The sequence below is a fragment of the Cygnus olor genome, chromosome 2, assembly GCF_009769625.2.
Source record: "Cygnus olor isolate bCygOlo1 chromosome 2, bCygOlo1.pri.v2, whole genome shotgun sequence".
Classification (NCBI taxonomy): domain Eukaryota; kingdom Metazoa; phylum Chordata; class Aves; order Anseriformes; family Anatidae; genus Cygnus; species Cygnus olor.
This window is the reverse complement of record NC_049170.1, coordinates 41333377-41347443: the sequence shown is the minus strand read 5'-3', so window position 1 is coordinate 41347443 and position 14067 is coordinate 41333377. Positions and strand designations below refer to the sequence as shown.

The following is a 14067-nucleotide window of genomic DNA, read 5'->3' as shown; positions in this document are numbered from 1 at the left end:
ACTCCCAGCGTATCCAGTCAGTTTGCATTCCTGCAAAACCACACTTCTCTTGTCCTTAAGTATTTCGAAGCTATTTGTTAAGCTAACAGCTCTCAGAAGCACCTCGGAGCGCTCCTTGCACAAGAAAGCCCAGGGAGGAGGGCAGCACACTGCAGGCAGGGCTCTCTGGCCCCTCGGAGTGATCCTTTGCTGAAGGCCAGCAGCATTCCCAGCTAGAAGAGCAGGACCAATGGTGCCATGCCTGCGTGGCCAGGCTGATGCTCAGCTTTGCACCCAAGGCTTCCAGAAAAGCAAGTTGCGTGCAGGGGTGCAAACCTGTGTCCCCTTACATCCCGACACTCAAATTCCAGATGTAGCTGCTTAAAACCTCTAAGTCTAGCAAGTTAGCAGCTGTGGACAATTTCAGTCAAATACGTGAAGCACTTAACTAGTGCCTCTGCCAAGTCTGATCCATCAGGATAAATGCCTGACTTCCCCCCAGACACCGTGCACCTCCTTTCTCCCCATCAGCTTTCACTAAACTGTGCTCACCACAACTTACAGCAGTGCGCAGGAATGGCTTTCACAACAGTTCCCTTGGAAAACCCTGAATCACGTCAGACCTAGCACCCCAAAAGAGGACAATGAGCCAGAGTCTCCGACCCCCCAGATGAAGGCAGCGCCTTGCTACGCATCACTGAAGGCCCCCACACACCGGAGCTGATGGCAGCAGGCATGGAAATGGGGGACCTCACCAACAGTTTGTGCTCCAGGAGGTTATTTTTCTCCTTTTGTAGGGGATATAACAGCCTTCTGCGGCCACGGGGTGAGCAGCACAGGATGAGAGTTAATCACCACCCTACCCTATCTTTTGCATAAGCTCCAAGACAGCTCCACCGTAAGCAAAGAAACAACACAAAATCATCTTGAAAACAACGCAACCACGCTTGACAAACCAAGATGCCATCAATTCAGAAGGGTAAGAACCCTGTTCCTGTTTTCCTAGCAATACAACTGCAAGCCAAACACAGCATTACAAGATGCAGAACACCAGGTAGTTATAAATGGATTGGCTTTCCTGGGTCGTGATTTCCAGATGAAATAATGTTTTCTTTCAGGCAAAACCACTCGGTCTTTAAAAACAACAGGAAACTATCTTAAAACAAATTCTCATGCCAAAATTGAGCTTTGACATATGGAGAACGATCGGAGGCAATGCACATTTCTCATTAAAAACTCTTGCTTCTAATGGACAAAGCCAGTAACGAGTATGCAGTCTTGCACGGGGCCTCAAGTACAAAACCAAATTCCACTGAAAATTGCATATTGTGTAGGTAATTCAGAGAAGCCAACAAGGTCGGCTGTCTGGCGCAGTCGCCACAAGAAAACATCTAGAGTTAGAGATAGTATCTCTCTGCAGACATGTCTCAAAATTAAGAGGGAGCGCAGAGAAACAATCATGAAGGAAACTTCATGAGAACCTGGCACGCTCTCATTTTTCCCCAGGTGCAGAGCGAGGACATATATTAAAGCATTCAAACCTGCCCCGGGTTTCCTGTTGAGAAATACTGCTCAGCTATGGCAAGTGTGCCCTGACCAGCACTCCAGGAACCTCTGGCATTATGCCCCGGGTTCGGCTCAGCAGCAGGGGAAAGCACCACAAACCCGAAGGACATCATCATCCTGCACATTGCCTCCGCATACACTGGCTCTTCCAGTCATGGGTGGTGGTTTTTTTTTTTTTAGAGGAAGGTGAATCTGAACTCTGCCTCGCAGCTCTGTATTATTCATTACATAATTGCTATGTTTTATTAGAAATATGATCTATTATAACCTTGAATACAGTAACTTAAATGACATTGAAAATTAGATTATTCTGATTATTAGAGAAGTGAGAAAGGTACTAAACATTTGTAAGACTGATAATCAATCAGTGTATCCATCTGAGTGCAATAAAAATCAATCAGGAGCTAGTGCGTTTAAATCTAATTTTTTAAGCATGACATTTTCTTCTGAGTTTCTTTTTTAAATGTCACCCTCTTCTACAACAGTGATTGATTCTATCCCCAGGGACAGTTAACTCTGACTGTTTTATTCATAGCACAGAGATCTTGTATCCACATTATTTTCTAAATATCAAATTAATCACAACAATAATATTTTCATCAAAACGTGAAATTCAGAAGCACAAATTCATGTATTCAAAGCAGTATGAAACACAGCGGTACATTTAAATTGGTTCAAATAACAGGATGCTTTTAACTAGCAAACAATGTATTTTAACACAGAAAATGGTGGAATTTTGTGTCCCTTAAGTTCTCTTTCTTCCCCCCAAGAAAGGGAAGGCCAAGGATTTGCTTGTTTAAAACATAATTCATGTCGAAATGTTTCAGCAGTGAACAATGAATCACTAGCTATAGGGAGTCCATGAGTAATTACCTATGCCTCCAAAATAACCTTATTAGGCTATTGTAAGTATAGGGGAGACCTTTGATACCTATAGCCTAAGGGGCTCTATTTTTCCATTCATGCACAGGGGATTTATATGGTTATATCCTATTATAACCGACGAAAGCAACACATCTCCCATTTATGTATGAGGATAACTGCAGGGTTAATATATCAAGAACTGAGTTAAAAGAACAGGTTTCATTATATGAATGAATGATACAAATGGATGCTCTACAGCTTTATTCAACTGGCCTGAAACTTGATCTGTGGTTTCAAGGATTCCATCAGCCTGAAAATTTTATTTTTGACATGAAATTTGGCACCTGCTAGTGTCACATCCCTGAAATACTAGTAGATGGAATGAGCAAAAAAGGAGTTTCTAGTCCCTTGAAGAAAAACAACACTGATCGAACTCAGACGTAGGATCAAAATAACCAAGCCAGTGCAGAACAATAAGCTAAATACCCATTGGAAACAGCTGAAAGGTATGGCTTTTGTATTCCTTTTCTTATTAATTTATTATCATTCTCAAGATAAATAAGGAAATGGCACAGAATCATATTTTGCTCACTTGCTTCTTAAACAACCTCTTTTTTTATTATTATTATTTTTATTCTATTTTTATTATTATTTTTTTTTTCTTTTAAGAGATATGGAAACATAAACATCTGCCATGCTTTGGATATCTAAAACTGCCAATCCAAGACCTGAAATGGAAAGAAAACAACAACAACAACAAAGTGGTTCTAAATGCTGTTTTGGAAGTGAATGTGGGAAAAACTTAGAGAAAGCTCCTTAAAGTGTTTCAGCTAGAAAAAAATGGGCTGGTTCCAGTTCTGCAGAACGTGCCCCACACAATGAGAATTGTTCAACGTACAAAAATCAGGACTCCAGAAATACAAATGGAAACAAACCCCACAAAACAGGTCCTAGACAGAGATGATCAATTTCAAAGCTGAAAAGTTTACAAGACAGAAAGCAAGCAAATGAGTGAAACAAACCCAGCAGAAACAGCATGCAGGTGTGGCAGGCAGATGAGGCAGTAAGTGGAGCAGCTTAGTCAGAGCCAGGATACACAGGGCATGGAAAGTGTGCCATGGGCTGAACCAAAAGCAGACTCCTTCATCTCCCTTACCATCTCTCCCTGCATGTTGCAATCAAACTAGACGGAGAGACATGATTATACATTAATGATAAACTGTTTAAATAGCATTTGGCCTGAGATTTCCATTCTCTGAGTGCTTTAATATCCCCAACTAATTACCACCGTGAAATAGGATAATCCAGAAACTCTTAGAAACTGAAGCTTAACGAGCTTCCAAAGGCTACCATTAACAATTTCAAGTAGAATAAATCACAAATATTTCCTGTGAAGGCCCACCAACATATCTGCAATGGAAATAACCAACCCATAAGCTGTTGACTAAGACACAACTCAGACACTCAAGTTTCTGTCTGTATTTCACATAAGCATCACCTCAAGTTACTTATTGCCAGAAATTGCCATGAGATGGAACTTCTCCATAGGCAAGTCCCACAGTGTTCCCATTCACCTAGTGCTGTCATTGAAATAATCTACGAAAGTAGATTAAGCCCTCCCTGTTCATGCCCTGCCCCATTTCTCTCAATATCCTGCATGAAATCAGTTAATTCCTTACTTTGATGTAAGAAAAAACCAAAACATTTTTTATTAAGATCGACCATGGCACCTGCAACTGGCTTTGCAGAGTAATAGCATCACCTGGTGGATATTGGCAGCCATCCCTTTCCCTGGTCAGTGATGAACTCCGAAGGAGCTTTGGGAATCAATCACTCCATCCCGGGAGGTTTCCCAGACTTGCAGGGCTGCGACTAACTTGCTGCACAGTACTGACCTGGGGGAGAATCCCCCTGAAACTAAAATCCCCAGGGAACTGAAGTATCGTTGTGGTTGCCATCTACTTTTTCATCTGCCAAAATCCCAGTGGATTTACTAGTAACTTATTCAGCTGTCTAGATAAAATTCTGCATACAGCTGGTTAAACTGAAATAGTCTGGGGAACTGGACAGCTTTTATGGAACAGCAGTGTCTAAACACATTAGCTAAAAATATACACAACCACAAACACGACGTGATTATTCTTTCTCTTCCTTACAGCTGAAGTGACTAAACGCATACACAGCAGTTGAAAAACACTTCTAAATAGTCACCCTGACATTAAATTTCTATTAATCTATACTACAAAAAATAGCACAGTTGTTTTTCACAGGCTGGGTAAAGAAAAACTCCTAAATTTCAAACTCTGAACTTTCAGTCAGAAGTCACTAAGAGGCCATTAAATCTGTCTCATCTGATTTCAGCTCTTCAAGTGCCCTTTCGAGCTACCTTCTCAAAGCAACTGCCCTTTTGAGCTACAATCTTGAAGTCTGGTACACTAACTCTTTATGGATAACCGATTACAGGTAAAAATATCCTGAACCTGACCTTTCTCTCCAGGGTCACCAAAAGGTAAACCAGTCTACTCATCTACAAATATTACATTAATTTCTCTTATGAGACAGTCATGGTAGTAGGATGGCTCGCAACTAGGAGAACTTGGGGTTATCCAGTGTCATCAATTCAATTTGTTGGACATTATCCAGGATTGCTGATGGCAAGGAAAGTGCACTGCTGTAAACTAAAACCAGACACTGCACTCTGTTTCTGCCCGGTATCTGGCCTGACTGTAGCCCTTCGTACAGTTCAAAGTGCTACAGCTATTTTATCCCTCATCCTAATGGGCACAAACAAAAAGAACTTGATTTGCTTGTTGCTTAACTGGTAAGCTACCTATCATGACAAACTGCAACTTCTTTCCTGACAGCAACACGAACAAACTTATTTTAAACAAAACAATTTTCCAATAACAAGTGCGTTAATTCAGTATAATGAATGAGACTCAGCTACGGTACAAATCTGGGCTTTCTGATTATACATGATAAAACAGATTGTATGGACAGCAAATCAAAAGGCTACAGTTCTGTTGGGGAAAGAAAGGAGATGAGCCGCACCCCTTCCCTTTGGTCACACATGGCCACTCAGCACCCAGGGCAACAGCTCCTGTGAAGGATGAGCAGGAACACCAAGATGGTGTGCCGTCTGCATTTTTCCCTTTCATTAAGGCTGGTTTCATGCAGTGAATGCAATTTGGCTTTCCCCAAACAGGGTTCAGTCCTATGTTATTCACCAGCTTTAAAAATAACAGCCCCAACTTCCCACCACTACTGCTTAAGTTGTGCAGTGGTGCTACTCCACCGATCTCAGCAGAGTCCTATTAGTGTAAAACTACAGTAACGTAGTGGGAGATCAGATCTAATATCTCTATCTGCAGATGGATAATACCGCATTCATAGCTAAGTTTCATTTCTTTGTTTTGCCCCCAAGGCTAAATTTCACATTTGTACCTCCTGGTGTCTTGTGCAATTGTGTAAAGGTGCATCTAGCGGGAGAGCTGCCAACTGACAACACATTTGAGGAGGCCTGTGTACACTGCGTATTTCATCAAGCACAAAGAATACATCGCCTCGTGCAACCGTAAATTGAGCTCATGAAGGTGGAGAAACAGTTGTTCCAGATGTGTTTTGAGAAAGGGAGCTGTACTCTTGAACCACAGTGCTAGCCTGCATTACAGCCTAGGCAGCTTGCTGCCCTGGCCTCCCACTAAGCCAAGAATAATAAAATCAAGCAAATAGCTCAGCTACTATTTACCTATTCCTCTGAAGGTAATGTGGAAAACACGCCACTATGAACACACAGAATTTTTTTCCTAAGGATAAAAGCTTGTTGATACGTCTGGAAAAAAAAAAAAAAAAGAGAGATCAGGAGGTTATTTCCAGCTCTCAATGCTTTCGGGAAGACAGTGCGGCTCTGCAGCAGGGGGAAAGCAGTGCTCAACCTCACTGCCAGGGCTGCTGCTAGATGACCTGCTCTGCCAGGAGAGGCAGCCTGGCAGCATGAAACGGGAAGGAAACCACTGTATTTCTTAGCTAGGTGGACCTAAAAGCACCGGAAGAGCAGATAAAAAATATAACGCTGAAGCCTCACATCTATGTGCAGTCCCACACAGCTGCTGGGCACATGGCAGCATCTGCCCCTGGACTTGCTCTGCAACTGGGTCCTATTTTTCATTAATAATGCTTGCCATTAAATTGGTTTTGCTGTAATACGGAAAGAATAGTTTAATCAAATGGTAAAATAATACGCTCAAACAATGCATTTTGTTTACTTCTGCTCCCTTTCCAAAAGCTGAGCAATTGGAATAAAAAATCTGTAAATTTGTTTGTGGGGAGTTGTTACTTTTCTTTTTTTTTTTTTCTTTTTTTTTTTTTAATTACGTTGTCCTTTTTTCACAAACCATAACCTAAGGAGAAACAAAAGACAGGTCAGGGGGCTGCTTTTTACTCCCAGCCACAGGACTGTCAGCCCTGTAGAAGGCTAAACTGAGCCGCAACACGCTCCCTGGTCAATGGGAATAACACACGCCGGCCGCGCCGGGCTGGGAGCACTTGGCTGGCCACGTCCCCAGCTTCCCGTAAATGCAGGGCTGAAGCTGGCGGCTGACACAGGTAAACAAATTCACTTTCAACCTTGGCATCCTGCTGCCCACTCTGAGGTGCTGCACAGGCAAGCTGAGGCTCTTCAAATGCTTCTGCCTCTCACTCACAGCTCATGCCTGGGGTCTCTGAGCTTGGGAGAGCACCAGGTTTACTGCGACTCTTCAAAGAAGAAAGTACATAGTAGACAAAGACTGCTGCTTGTGGGTTTAATAAATACTGTTCTGTCCATAATTCACACAGGCAGAAATGCTGCTTTTCATGTATGAATGCAGATCCTCCAGACATCTGCACTCGTGCTTTATGTAGTGGCAGGAGCATTGTGGCAGTATGGGGTCTAATTCCCTCAACACACCTGCAGAAACCTCAGCTGCTTCAACGCTCCTGTTAGGACATGAATCACTCCACAAGCCTGCACCTAATTATCAGACTGTCTATTTTGATATATTCTATCTTTTATGTACAATGCCAAAGAAGTTCTTTAAAATATGTTCCAGCTACTCCTCCATTAAAAAAAAAAAGGGAAAAAAGAAAAAAAAAAAAGCTTTCTTATCTGTGTCTTAAGTTCTGAAATAATAGCAGCAAGCGGACCGGATTATTTAAAAAAGAAGGCATGGTAGCTACTACAGGACTGGCTTAAAGAACGTAATTCTGCCAGACAGGGTCAAGTAGCATCAAATCCTGATTTCTCCATAAGATTTTTTTAAATATCCCCAGTAATGCCAGCACATAACCTTTCCACATTAAGTGCTTTCACAGTATACCAGACCAGTCTGATCTAGCGAACATACAAGGAGCAAAGCAGACAGACACTTGTTTCCAGGAAACAGCAAGATACTAAAAAAAGAAGCCTTTTTATTGTTGATTTGAAATCAAAGTGATTACTGAGGCCATTGCAACTTCCAGCACAAGCCTTACTGCACACAAGGGAGTTCGTTTTGAGAAGGCAAACAGGCGGCGGGTCACCACAGAGTTAACTCAATAAAATAATAATTTCTACTTGGATAAACTGACCTAGTTTTCCCAGACTTCTCTATGAAAACAAAGGATGCAACTTGGACACTAGATGACGTCTGAAATGGAAGCCAAGAGCTGGGTAAGGAGCCTGGACTCAACGCACAGCCGGCCCTTCATTAAACGAGGGTGGTGGGCCCCGGTTGACAGAAGCTTGTGTTACAGACAGCTACTGCACAGCATAGATTAATTGGCATTACCGGCAATTTCTACTCACACCTTAACTCACTGAGACAAGGACAAAACTTCCACGGCCTTCGACAGCGTGGGACTGGGCCCTGAACTTATCACACACAGGTTCGGCACCTCCTTCCAGCAAGGATGGCCTTCTAAGAAGACGACTTTTTAGGAGAGGTCAGGATATTGCTGCTGGGGAACACCCCTGATGGGCAGCACGAGCTGGAAGTCGGGATTTCCAAAAGCGGAGCTTTGTTCAGTTTGTGAAAGAGCCCAGGAACAGCTGCGGGACTGCCCCGAGCCGCAGGCCGCACGGCAGACATGTCGCAGGCGAGCCCGGCTGGGCCCGGGACACGCAGCTTGGAGGACAGGAACCGACAGGGATCCGTGCCGGCCCCCTCGTAACTCATCCCGAGCTTTTGCAAATCTGAACAAACCGCAGTGCCGACAACTATGCGTTTTGGGATTCGAGAGAGTGTTATTTTTCAGTGAAATGCTGTTGTGCTGGAACGCCTCCAACCAGCTGAAGTTAAACAATTTGCCCTGAGTAAATCTTCAGTGGAGGGAAAACCTAAATGTATGAAGAGAAAGAGGCCTGCCTCCCCCTCTTTTCTAATCCATCGCACAGCATTAGATTAAATACTCATTATAAATATACAGAATAAAGTGTTAAGACTGGGATATTTAGTGATTCCCCTTAATTGCCTTACTCTTCCTACATTTCCTGGTTTCTAGGGAATATTTTAAAATGTCCCTCATCCATTATTGCTCGGCTCATTAACCACATGGTTATCTTCCCACCTCATCCCCCAAACTAAGAAAAAAGACCCCAAAACTCATAAGGCTTAATTCTGCATACCCTGTGGAAGGCAGTTAATGTATCTGTATGATTTTATGTATGTTCACGCCTTGCCATGCATAAATTATGCTACGAAAAATGTTCCTAATAAACTAGTAAAATAACTAATAACTGACTTAGAAAGCAGCAGGAAATGTTGCTAAGAAAAGGTTTTGACTGTCTCTTTAGTACAAAGAGGACTTAAGCCCTCAAGCTGAATTAAAGGAGTAAAATATTTCTGCTTATTCTCTTCTCTCTGTGCAATTTTCACTTTATGGGAGTGGGTTGAGCATAATGGAGTTGCCTTACTTTAATAACAACTATCTTCCTGCCTTTATTTGTTCTCTCTTTTTTTTTATTATTATTTGCACTCCTTTTCCATTTAAAATTATATTCTGGATGTTCTGATTTAGTAGCAGTGTTCACCCGAAGAGGCATCCAAAGAGAAAAAACAAGTACTTATACATTGAGCTTCTCCTTCAAGCTACAGGCAAACTGAGCGCCCTCCTTGTAGAAGAAAACTGTCAAAACGCTCTAACAAATTAACAGTTTTCCATGTCACTTGTTACAGGGATCTGGACTGTACAAATTTGGTCCCTGAGCTCTTGATGGCATAATCAGGCAATGTGACAGTACAACATGGACTGCAAGACAATACGCATTGAGCTCTGGACTTCTGCACCCGAGTTCATGAGACATCTAATTTGAAACTCAAGAGCCCAGGCTTACTCCCTGTGCAATGGAGACAGATCAGCATCGTTAGAGGACAATTTAAACTTCACTAAACTCTAATACTTCACCTTCCAGTATCAACAATTCTGTATCAAAAAAAAGCAACCTTCTAATAAAATTTCAGAAGTGACACTTTTTTGAGTAGCTCTTCTCCACTATTGCTCTTGTAGAAATAAAATAAACCATCTCACAGATGACCTTGAAGTAGTGTTATGGCAAGCAAAACAGGGTCAAGTTACTCCTTGCATGGAAAGAGCAGCTCACACAGCTACAGTACAGTTAGGGATGCTGCACATGCAAGGTGCAACAGCTTAGCATGGAGGACGCTCACAGATTTATCTTCCTGGGACTCCTCTGTTGATGCATCTATGCTACAAAATGGGTAAAATCTGTGCAATGCCAATTTCTGTCTTCTTGGTACGTACAGAAAACTCTCATGCATTAGCCAAAATAAACATACTATACTCAAAACAATGAAAAATAATTTTCAATCTTTACTGTGCCACTGGGACATCCTCTAAAAGTACACAGCATATGAAAACAAGTGAAAGTACTGTGCACTATAAAAGCACAGGTAACTCATGGATTCTTATGAAACATTATGGTACTTCCATAAACCCCTGCAATTCTTGACAATTTCCATTTTTCCCACATCTCTTCCATTGTGTTACCATTTCAATACACATAAAATAGTGCACGTTGTAATTGGCTAGCTGGAGTTAAAATGGAAACAAATAAACCAGAACTTTTTTCAGAACAGAGGAGAAGTAGTAGAAGATTTGCAGCAGCACTCGCGTTTTGACCAACATTCGGAAACCTGCCAATGACTGACAGAGAAGGAGACATAACAGGTGAAAACAGCATCTCCAGATCGACCAGAGAGTTGAGGCATTATGGTCTCTCTCACTCTTTCAAATGCACTGTGATCTCTTCACCAAAATTATCTGTGAAGTGAATGAAGCACATCCCTTTGCCAGAGATAACAGAGGTAACATGGCACCTTGAGCCATTTGATGAATTACACATGTGCCCATTGCTAAAGAAGAGAGGGAGTCACGCCTGCAACATCTTTAAAAAGCTTCCCCTCATCTTCCAATATCACTCAATTTCTATTTGTAATGTTTTAATTTGTTCTCACTTCTAAATTTTCTCATTTGATTTAATGCTTTCTTTTCAGACTCTCAAGTTTTATGGGAAGAGTTTCCCAGATTTAAATTCACTGAGTTCTGACTCCAAGAAAAGACCGAAGGTAGAATTATCAACCTACTTAACGTGGTAAAGAACAATCCCAAATGCAAAATGCGCGACACTATGCCAGCAATCCTTCTTCCCACAAGCTTAAAGACTAAAAATGTTTAAAAATATAATGCGCTGAAAACGATACAAATGTAATATGCTTTGTTAGTCTGTCGTTTTAAATGGTTTGTAAAGTCTTCCCTCAGAGGATTTGACTTAAATCATTCATTAAGTTGAGGCTGATGGCTTTGTCCTGGAAAGGGGGAAGAACATGAATTTCTCAAATGTAACCCAATTTCCTAACAGAAACAAAAACAACCTGATAAAATTCAGTTACCAAAAGCATGTATCGTACCCCAAGCAGAAGCGTAAATAAATTAATTACAAAGTGGGCTCAGTCAGCAAAATCCAATTTTATGAGGAGCGTAAATTAACATTTCACTTGCTTAAAAGTTTAAAAAAAGAAAGCAAGAAAGAAAAGTAGGTCAGCATGTTTCCCCAGCATGTCTTTCTGACTCCATTAAAACTGTCTGTCAGATGACTAACCAAGCCTGTAATCCAACTAAAAGCATGTTTGCTTTCTGTTGCACTTTTTGCCAGGGGAAAGGAAGAATTCCACTCAGCTTTAACCCTGAAATTCAGGTAAACATCTTGAAAAGTCAGATAATTTCCTCACATTTACCTATCAAATCCATTTGTATCGACAATAAGCAACTGGTTATGGATTCACGACGCTGAGAAACAATCCCACAGATGATTAAACGCTTATCGGCCTTAGGCACTGCCCACAGGGATATAAGCTACAATTTTTTTAAGTCATTTTCAGAACTGCCTCTCTGTGTGATTGACGGACTTTTCATAAGACTTCAAAATTTAGAGTTTTCATAAGACTGAAAAAAATAGAGTTTTCACATAAATGTGCCAACATGCAAAGAAGTACTGGAATAAGGTGAGATGGGACAAAACTGTTGCTGTTAACTTCCATGGGGCCAAAGGAATTTGAAAATCCCAGCACCTTATGATCTCTTTCCTTTTGCTAGTATTAACAGCAGAATGATATTTAAGTTAGGATAGGAAGGGTGTTATTTCTCCTGCCATCTAACTTTAAAAAATGCTGCACACTTTCCATGTGAGCACTAAAGAACTGGAGATTAACTGTTCCAATGTATTTTAAATTGAGCATGTGATACCGAGTCAAACCGAAAAATCACAGCTATTTTTAGAGCACAGTCCTAGGGCGGCTAGCATCCCTGCAGGAGGAACTGCAATGTGTCAGCTGGCTTATCACTGGCGTGGCAATGGAAAACTCCCTCTGCTGCAACAATTCATGCAGTGGGTGAAAGCAAGCCATCTGAGTCTGACAGTGTCAGCAGAGGGAAATCCATGGCCTCATCTACTTAAGTAAAGATTTTCCTAGAGAGTCTTTGAGAGCTTACTGGTTTCCGAGTGGCTTCTTTTTATCTTCCATGCCATCAGCACGGGAGTCAGTCTCCAATGAGAGGCCAGCATGGTCTTTGTTCCTTTGCCTTCTGCAGAGAAACCCACCCTATGCAAGACCATCTCCACCGAAGGGATCACGAGGAAAATGGAGGAGTAAGTTTGCAAATACAAAACATCAGGAAGATGTGACCATTCTCACATGTTTCTTCTACAAGGAATGACCAAGCACGTGTCTCTTCTGATACTGAGTCCTCCGGGCACTTTCGGGTTGCTGCTGCTCAGACTTCTCAGAACTCTTGGGAACAATTTATTGCACTTCTCATGAACCTTGGCTACTGCAGATAACATTTTCAGGTTGGCCTGACAACCAAATAAGCCATGTTTAGCTTCAAGGTCCAGGACACTGGCAATTTGCTCATTCCCAGACTGATATTTATCTCATCAACATTTCTTCATCCTTCAGATTCAACATCCCAAAATAAGAAAAGCGTTCAAAGGGAGAAAAAAAAATGCACAGCAATAGGCAGCAGAAAGACCGCAAGGTGCCAGTAGAAAGCACAACCAAATGGCACAATGGCAATTAGGCGAAAGAGATGCATCAATGACGTCCCATGCCCCTGAACAAGAAAATGATCCGAATGAGGAATAGGAAGCAGTGAACTGAGTGCATAAAAAAAGAATGGAGGCTCTGAAACAAAGCTTTTGAGGTCATGGGATTGGGGTCTCAGCAGTTATGTCTGCATGACCAAGCAAGCGTGGCCTCAGCCCTGTGCTTTGGAGCGCGTGGGCTGGGCAGGGACAAGCTACTCCACATTTCCCATCTGCTCTTACAACAACATTGCCTGGCACAAGGCAGAGAGGATAACCCAGGTCTTTCCTGCCATGAAAACAGTGGGGATACTGAACTCAAGCAGAGGTAGAGGCAATCTACAATAAATGCATACAGTCAGCATCTTTGTACGTACAATCAGGAATAATGCTACAACAACCCCATGCACCCCGCAAAATTGAAGTGGGGGACAAGAAATAACAGAAAAAGGCCGCAGAAATAATCAGATCCATGTGAAGTGAAAAAACGCAAAGGTGTGAAATGAAAAAAGTCTGAAGTTATGCCTGTTTCAGTGCCGCTACCCGTCCTCACAAGAGTCAGACCTCTGGAAGAGGTGGCATGTGGCTAGACTGCCACAGAAACCTGACCTGCTAACATCAAGGGAGACATTAGCCAATCTACGGGTCTGATTAGATGCGCTCCCTTTAAAATAAGGAAGGGTTCGATCGTGTCAGGGGACTTTGATAAAGCCACTGAATAGTAACACGTACTTCACTTGAGTGTGCTGCAGATTTAAGTCCTGTCTGCTTTGTAGAAATCAGTCTGTATGTGCTTTATACTTTTCACTGGCTCTAGTTATCTCTGAGTTTCACCTATTTTGAAAGAAAAGTTATGCATACTCTGTGTCATCCAGCTGAATTTCTTCCACAGGAGAAGATCAAGAGGCATTCAGAAAGTCCAGAAGTTCGTAACATCTAATTGACACCTTTTCTTTTCTTAAAAGCCATCTGTTTCAGAGCATTACTGGGTACTGCAGTGAAAATGATTAGCATAATAACTTCAGAAGTGCCACAACTTT

General features: G+C 41.9%; 1 protein-coding gene across 7 annotated transcripts in view; it reads right to left on the bottom strand.

The window, feature by feature from the left end:
• Nucleotides 1-14067, bottom strand: part of RARB (retinoic acid receptor beta) — a 331581-nt gene that overhangs the window by 24526 nt on the left and 292988 nt on the right. The gene's annotated exons all lie outside the window — the stretch shown is intronic.